Genomic DNA, 9584 nt, shown 5'->3' with positions numbered 1-9584 from the left:
TCTATCTCTGCCCTCTAGGCTTGTACTAGAATTAGATGAATGTTGTTATGTGTCTGCTTTAACTAAGAACATCATTTCAGTTTCTTGTTTAGACAAGAAAGGTTTTTCATTTATGATCAAGAACAAATGTTGTTCAGTTTATTTAAATGATATATTCTATTGTAGTACACCTCTGATGAACGGACTCTATATTCTAGACTTGGAAAACCCTATCTATAGCATAAGTACCAAAAGGTTCAAGTCAAATGACATGAACCAAACCTATCTTTGGCACTGTCGCTTAGGTCACATAAATGAGAGTCGCTTATCCCAGCTCCATAAAGATGGTTTGCTGGACTCATTTGATTTTGAATCATATGAGACATTCGAGTCATGCCTATTGGGCAAGATGACTAAAACTCCCTTTAGTGGACACAACGATAGAGCCACAGACTTGTTAGGACTTATACATAGTGATGTATGTGGCTCTTTCAATGTCGCTGCCCGAGGTGGTTATATGTACTTCATTACATTTACTGATAACTTCAGTAGATATGGTTATGTGTATCTGATGACACATAAATCAGAATCCTTTGAAAAGTTCAAAGAATTCAAGAATGAAGTACAAAACTAGCTTGGCAAGAGTATCAAGATATTTTGATCAGATCGAGGTGGTGAATACCTTAGCCATGAGTTTCATGACTATCTAGCTGAGTGTGGGATTCTATCCCAACTCACTCCTCCTGGAACACCACAGTGGAAAAGTGTATCCGAAATGAGGAATTGTACCATATTAGATATGGTTCGATCTATGATAAGTCACACAGATCTTCCTATATCCTTTTGGGGATATGCTCTAGACACAGCAGCCTTTACACTTAACCATGTTCCATCTAAAGTTGTGATAAAGACACCATATACGATATGGACTGAGAGAAATCCTAAGATGTCTTTTATGAGGATTTGGGGTTGTGAGGCTTACGTTTGACGTCAAGTCTCGGACAAACTGGGACCCAAATCCGATAAGTGTTATTTTGTAGGATATCCCAAGGAAACGAAGGGATATTACTTCTACATTCCCAGTCAACACAAAGTAGTTGTGGCTAAGACTGAGGTTTTTCTAGAAAGGGATTTTGTTTTTAGAAAAACTAGTAGGAGTACGTTCAATCTTGAAGAAGTTCAAGATATGGACCATAGCACTGAGGCCTTGATGGAAGTTGAACTAGAACCACAAAGAGTTGTGGATGGTGAGATTGTTGCACAAGGAGTTGAGCAACAACCAGTTCAAGTAGACATATCTCTTCGCAATCTGATAGGGTACGTTGTCAGCCTGAGAGATACTCATTTCTCTTTTTTGACCCTGATAACGCTATGCTCATTGAGAATGAGCCTACCACCTATCAGGAAGCTGTGATGAGACCAGATTTTGAGAAATGGCTAGAGGCCATGAGATCAGAGATGGAATCCATGTACACCAACCAAGTATGGACTTTGGTTGATCCACCTGAGGGCATCAAACTCATAGGGTGTAAGTGGGTCTTTAAGAGAAAGACTGACATGAATGGACTTATCTATAAAGGTCGCTTAGTTGCTAAAGGTTTCAAGCAAATTCATTGTATTGACTATGATGAAACCTTTTCTCCAGTAGCGATGTTTAAGTCCATTCGGATCTTGCTTGCTATTGCAACATACCATGATTATGAGATCTGGCAGATGGATGTCAAAACCATGTTTCTGAATGGAAACTTGATCGAGGATGTGTACATGACACAACCTGAGGGTTTTGTAGATCCACAGCATACTGGCAGAGTATGCAAGCTGCATAGGTCCATTTATGGCCTAAAGCAAGCCTTTCGGAGCTAGAATCTTCGATTTGATGATGCAATCAAATAGTTTGGTTTCATCAAGAATGAAGATGAATCCTGTGTCTACAAGAAGGTTGTAGGGAACACAGTTGTCTTCCTTGTGTTGTATGTGGATGACATACTACTCATTGGGAACGACATCTTCTTGCTGCAGTCTGTAAAGACTTGGCTGGGGAATTGTTTCTTAATGAAGGACTTAGGTGAAGCAACCCGTATTTTAGACATACAGATTTATAGAGATAGATCTAAGAGATTGTTTGGCCTAAGTCAAAGTACATATATTGACAAGGTATTTCTACGGTTTGCCATGCAGAACTCCAAGAAGGGATTTCTGCCAATGTCATATAGTGTGAGTCTTTCGAAGACTCAAGGTCCCTCTTCTAGAGAGGAGAGAGATCGCATGGATCAGATCCCTTATGCCTCAGCCATAGGATCTATCATGTACGCCATGCTATGTACTCATCCTGATGTCTCGTATGCTTTGAGCATGACGAGCAGATACCAGTCAGATCCAGGTGAAAGTCATTGGATAGCAGTCAAGAATATTCTTAAGTACTTGAGAAGGACTAAATAATATTTCTTGATGTATGGAGGCGATGATGAGCTAGCTGTAAAGGGTTACAGTGATGTCAGCTTCCAAACTGACCAGGATTATTATCTCTCACAGTCTGGGTTCGTGTTTTGCTTGAATGGTGGTGCTGTGAGCTGGAAGAGTTCGAAGCAGGACACAATCATTGATTCTACAACAGAGGCCGAGTATATTGCTGCATCAGAAGCAGCAAAGGAGGCAGTTTGGATCCACAAGTTCATTACGGAGCTTGGGGTGGTTCCTAGAATATCTGATCCCATAAGCTCTATTGTAACAACAATGGAGCGATTGTACAAGCTAAGGAACCTCGCTCACACCAGTGGACAAAACACATACTACGGCGCTTCCATCTCATACGAGAGATTATCGATAGAGGAGATGTGAAGATTTGTAGAGTACCCACAGATGCTAATATGACAGATCTCTTAACCAAGGCTTTGGCACATCGAAAGCATAATGATCACACTAGGTCATTAGGCCTTAGAGCCTACACTAATTTGCACTAGTGCTAGTGGGAGATTGTTAGTTAAATCCCTAGAGCCAATCATTTGATGATAGTTGTATGAACTCATTGTATCATATTCTTATGTATATAATGGCATTTGTTTATGGTTATTATACTTGCTTGTATTTGTGCCAAATAACTAAGTATAATAGCGTCCTTGAGTAGAAGGTTACCTATATCAATCGATTGGTTGAATCGATAGTGAGATGATATAGGGAACACTACTCTTAATCATTCCTACTCAAGTATTAACATTCAAGGACAATGTTAATGCGACGAGACTAGCATGTAGGTTAACTCGATGACTTGATCTCACAAGTCATGGATATAGAGATATCAAGTTGACACATGGGTATGCATTGGAGAATGTATACTGAATGACCCGCCATGAGAAAGTATCATGGATCGTTATATGAGTGTCATATACTTTCTCATGTGGCTATTACTATGACTATTAGTTCTTGGACCTGAAATTACCATGGTTCTCTACATAAGGAGTTGCATACTTTGGCTTTGTCAAACGTCACCCGTAACTGGGTGGACTATAAAGGCGATTACTGGGTATGTAACAAATTATGCGGAGGGATGTGAATGATGTAGATGGGATCTATCCCTCCTATATGATGGGAGTGACATCATTATTCTTGATAGAGTGAGACCACTAAGTGCATCGTCATGCCCAAATGAGTCAATATGAGATATTGAACTCATTTGATTATAGTGAGTCTACTTGGAGTTCAAGATTTAGATTGATTAGAGGATGACATGGTCTATGCCTCAAGTTAATCAATCTAAATGTCAAGGATGGAAGGACAATGTCACATATTGTGAAGAGTCACAATTAGTAGTCACAAGGTGATGTTGGATCTCAACATTCTTGTAACTTGGGTAGTAATGATGTGTTGCTAGATACCGCTCATTACTTATGCTTCTAAATGGGTTTAGGAGCATTGCCAACATTACAAGAACCTATAGGGTCACACATAAAGGGCAATTAGATGGAGATTAGGTTCATACGATGAACCAAGAGGATTAGGTTCATGTGATGAACCAAATTGGATTATGAGTAATCCAAATTAAACTAATTGAGTTGGACTCGATTTGATTCATGTGTTCAATGGATCTAATTTAGATTACGTTTCATTGAATCAATTTAATCAATGAATAGAGATTCATTATATTAAATTGATTTGAATCAAATGGTTAGATTTGATCAACCAAGAGAGATAAGAGATTCAAGTTTGACTTGAGTTGAGAGGGAAGATGAAGAGTCAAGTTTGACTTGACTACATGCCATGTCATTTGTGACTTGGCATGGGCTAGCCAATGATGATGTTCCACATCATCAATGCCACATAATTAGTATTCCCAATGTGGTCTGCCATATGAATGGAATAAGATTCATTTGACATGGAATGCATTAAATGCATTCAATGTGGCCGACTATATGAATGGAATAATATTCATTTGGCATGGAATGCATTAAATGGATTCAATGTGGTCAGCCATATGTAGGAATGAGTGATTGTCATTCATTTTTCATCGAATTGAATATTTCTTTCTCTCTAGGATTCCTCTTGCTCTCCCTCTCCTCCTCCTTGGCTGAAACCTTCAAGAGTGCTAGCACACTCTAAAGATTTTTCTCCACTCATTTGTCCGTGTGGATACTTGTAGAGGAGTGTTCATTTGACACTCTTCGAGATCCAACAAGAACTTTAGACGAGCGGGATACGCGAAGAGCATCGCTTCAAGGGTAACTTTTTTATCATTTAGATCTAATGTAGATCTCGAGTAGAAAAACATGTACAAGTTTATTTTATTAATTTTGCACGGATCCGGTGGCAAGTTTTTCGGGGTTCCGCAACGCGGAAAAACGGTTTTTTGCGGCTCGAAATGCTAACAATTATCTTGTTGGTTCTGGATTCTCGTAGGATCAGAAAGAAGTCCACAAGAGTCTTCTTCGTAGTTCCTCGCTCCAAACGTCCTCGGGATCCAGTGGTGATATCCTGTGAGAAAAGTCTTGTACTTGTATGATCAAGAGAGAAAAAGAGAAAAATGAGAGTCTTGCTCGCCTCAAAAGAGAAAACTCTCTTCCTTTTATACACATGGGAGAAGTATGGTTTGTCTCTTTCTAAAGGCAACCGTTGGTGGTCAAAGCTTTGGCAACCTTTGGTGTGAGCAATAACTCGTCCATATTAACAAAGACAATGAATATGAGTTTTAATTCTAAAATAACAACCATATGTATTCTGATTTAAAGTAATTCTTTTTCTTGGTAGATTTTATAGAGACAAATCTAAATGATAAAGGTTATGATATAAAAATAGCCTTTATAAAATAAAGGTGTTTAATTAGTGTACTTGGCTCGGTCTCTGCGTTTTTGTATCTTATTTTATCTAAATTGCTATAGATATAAACTAATCCATTTTTTTAAAAATAATAACAGCAGAGAATAATTAAATTCAATAGAATTTGTTTATCTCTGACAATATCTCCATCAGTTAATGTCCAAAAACAAGTTATTGTTATCAAATAGATATAGTGGATTCGATGCAATGAACCACTTGAGTGCATTTTTAATAATGCGGAAGACAACAACGCAAAAAACATTTAAGCCGCTTTTGAAGTGCATTGCATCATGTGCTAAACATTCTATGAACGACACCATGCCTTTGAAAAGTCATGCATTACAAATCCAAATCGTTCCCTAAACACAAAAGACAATAGAATCACTCAAAAAAAAAACAAATTTATGGTCAGCCAAAGTGTCATCGCAATAAGTAAGGCTATCAGATGGGTCAATTTGTGATAGAGTGGATCAATTTATGACGGGCCAATCATTTGGTGGGACAGAGCGGGTTGACCTATCAACTTGATGGGCCAATCCAATCCAAGGTGGGCTAAGAAATTTTTAACTCAACTTAATTCAAGACGGATTGCGGATTTGATGAGTCAATCCGTGAGCCCATCAATATTTTTTAAAAAAATTTAAAAAATATTTCATATCTTCAACGTTTTACTTTGGAAATATTTCATCAATCAAATTATCCATAAATATGTATTTTAAATATAAATTGGAGTATTTATGTGGGATGAAAAATACTATTTTTATTTTAAAATTATAATAAAAAATAATAAATTGACATAAAACTTAATTTACATGTGTTTTTCAACCCGCGGATCAACCTAAGTCCATCGCGGGTCGATCCACGTGGATCACGGGTCTAGATGGATCAACCATGACGAATTTAAGTTGATAAAATTTTAACCCAATCTACTTAAATTATTTGATAGAGTGAGCTAATCCAACAAATCCATCTAAATTGACAACTCTAGCATTAAGGCAAGCTAAGTGAGATGAGATTCTTGGTGTTGTTGTAGCGAGGTAGACACGGTGTCCAATGAAGTCTTGGATGATACATTTCCGTATCTTATTTTATCTAAATTGCTAGATGATATAAACTAATCCAAATTAACACGTTCTTAACATGGAGAAAGAGTTATAGCTTTTGTCAAATCATTTGATTGATAGCTAAAGTTCACAAATCACTCTGTTTTTTTATGAGCCTAAGAAAACGGTCGCTACAATAAATATGTTTTTTCACAATATACATCACATACTGTATAATTATTGTACAATTTATAAGTATATTATTATCCTCAAGTATATAATAAAAATATTGATTTCATAAGGACTATTGATTAAATATTAATTGACTTAATACGAAGAAGTATGTAGACAATCATAAGGTGATTTATGGGCATGAACACAAGAGGAAGAAAGAGAGAAAGAAAGGGAAAAAGAGAGAGATTAGAGAGTAGAGAGTGTAGAGAGAGAGAGAGAGTGAGTATAAGTGAGTTAAGATGAAGTTAGATGTGAGGATGAATCTAGAATTTCGGTTTCATTATGATACTAATTAATGTTCTTTTGTATTGTTCATCTATCTAACTCTATACTTACATTCTCGTAGGGCTTCTAACTAAAGTCTAACATAACACTACGAAAAATGCACTCAAGAGTTTATCCAAATTCTAACGTCATTAAGTAGAGTTTATCCAAGTTCGGTTAAAGGTATATCCTCTGTCGGTCCCTCGATCATACAATCGCTAGAGTTATACGATATTCCTAACGGTAGATTAATGCAATTAAATAGAAGAGTAACATAGAAAGTCCGGTTAAAGGGATACTCTTTGTTACAAGGACCCCCAGTTATACAGTCTCTAGATTACACAAGTTACTTCCTAATATTAATTTAGGAAAAACTCGTAAAACTCTAATTAGCCTCCCTAATAGAGAATAACTATAAAAATATTCCAGAATAGTGATGAAATTACCAACAAAATTTTATTCCTTCGGCAATTACCAATGTAAATAATATTCCATTGGTGTTTACTGACAAAAATCATATTCAGTCGGTAAGGCAAGTCATAACCCAAGAACCCTAGGCTTACCGACAGAATATTTTTTTCATTGGTAAACACCGATGGAACACATATTCAATCTAGCCATTATCGATGAAATGATAATTTCATCGGTAAATAATAATGGAATATGTGTTCAATCGGTATATTAGATGGGATTGCTAATGGAAACAATTCTGTTGGTAAGTCTGACAAAAATTCTAGGGCACGACCCCAATTTTCCTTACACATGTGTGTTCTTCCCCAATCTTGAGTTTTCGGCAATTCTCCGATGAGTTCTCTTTGTCTCCCTCTCTCCCTCTTCCCAATGCCGACAACGACTGGTAGTTGGCACAACACGTGGCTAGTAGCTATACTGGCCGATAGCATACGCCTGGTTGTGTTGGTAGTTGTGTCGGCCGCTAGCATGTGCCTGTCAGCCGCCAACACTTGCTTGGTCGTGCTGGCGGTTGTGCCGGCCGTTAGCATGTGGACCGGAATAAGAATAAGATAATAGAAGATAAGGAAGAAAGATTTAAGAAAACAGGGCAAAGAACAGAAAATCTTTCATCATCTCCATGCAAAATGTATAACAATTGCAATTTCGAAAAGGAATAATTCTAGAGATCCATGTTCAAGTGCATATCCCACAAAATTAAGTAGATAGACTAATAGAATGATCCTCACTAGGTTTAAAATGAACTCAACTACTCAAGTTAAAATCCATCATCTTACCCAATGAACATATGAAGTCATCCAACAAGAAATGTAAAGAGTATAGTACTGATGGAACATATATAAAACCTTTTACACATCCAAAACAAGCATATCAGTACTACTCAGAGAAACAGATATTTCCCCCTTTTTTTTAGATTGCAAATTAGAAACAACTAAACTACCAAGAAACAAAGAACAATTGTAAAATAACAAGAAGAAATAAATGAAATACACTTCCCTTTTTTAAGTTGGATAAGCAGCTTCTTCCAAATGCAACTTCTCCTTGAAACCTTCTCCAACACCTTCAAAAAAAACCTTGAGACGATGTCCATTTACCTTAAAAACTCTTCCAGTAGAAATTTCCTGAATCTCAACAACACCATAAGGAAATACATTAGTAACACAATAAGGTCCCTCCCATCTAGACTTCAACTTACCCCGTATCAATTTAAGTCTAGAATTAAATAACAGAACCTTGTCTCCTTTATGGAATTCCTTTCTCAATATCTGTTTATCATGAAAAGCTTTTGTTTTCTCTTTGTAAATCCGGGAACTCTCATAAGCCTCCAATCTAAGTTCCTCAAGCTCTTGCAACTGTAACTTCCTCTCACCACCAGCCTCTCCTAAATTCATGTTACAAGATTTCACAGCCCAATATGCTCTATGTTCTACCTCAACCGGCAAATGGCAAGCCTTACCGAAAATAATCCTATATGGAGACATTCCAATAGGTGTTTTGTAAGCTGTTCGGTAAGCCCAAAGAGCATCATCAAGTCTCCTACTCCAATCCTTCCTATCCGGTTTTATTGTCTTTCAAGAATTTGCTTAATCTCTCTATTAGAAACTTCAGCCTGACCATTTGTTTGCGGATGATAAGAAGTAGATACCCTATGAACCACACTATACTTACTCATGAGTGCCTTCATATGCTTATTACAAAAATGAGATCCTTGGTCACTGATAATAGCTCTAGGCAAACCAAATCTGCAAAATAAATGAGACCTAACAAAGTTCACAACAACAGAAGAATCATCAGTTCTGGTGGGAATGACCTCCACCCATTTTGACACATAATCAATAGCTAATAAAATGTAAAAAAAAACCAAATGAAATAGGCAAAGGACCCATAAAATCAATACCCCATACATCAAAGATTTCACAAAATAAAATAGGTTGTTGAGACATTTCATGCTTACGTCCTATATTTCTCATCTTTTGACAATTCTCACAAGTCCGATGAAACTCAAAAGCATCCCTAAATAAAGTGGGCCAGTACAATCCAGAATCTAAAACTTTCCTAGCTGTGCGTTGAGGCCCAAAATGCCCCCCACATGCAAGTGAATAACAAAAGGAAAGTATAGACTGAAATTCCTCATTAGATACACATCTCCTTACTACCTGATCACTACCAAATTTCCAAAGGTAAGGTTCATCCCACACATAATACTTTGCATCACTCTTAAATTTATCACATTGAATTCTTGAGAAATGCGCAGGAAAGACACCAGCAACCAAATAATTGACAAGA

This window comes from Zingiber officinale, chromosome 6A (assembly GCF_018446385.1).
Source record: "Zingiber officinale cultivar Zhangliang chromosome 6A, Zo_v1.1, whole genome shotgun sequence".
NCBI classification, from domain to species: domain Eukaryota; kingdom Viridiplantae; phylum Streptophyta; class Magnoliopsida; order Zingiberales; family Zingiberaceae; genus Zingiber; species Zingiber officinale.
The sequence above is the reverse complement of the archived record's forward strand: the minus strand, read 5'-3'. Positions refer to the sequence as shown.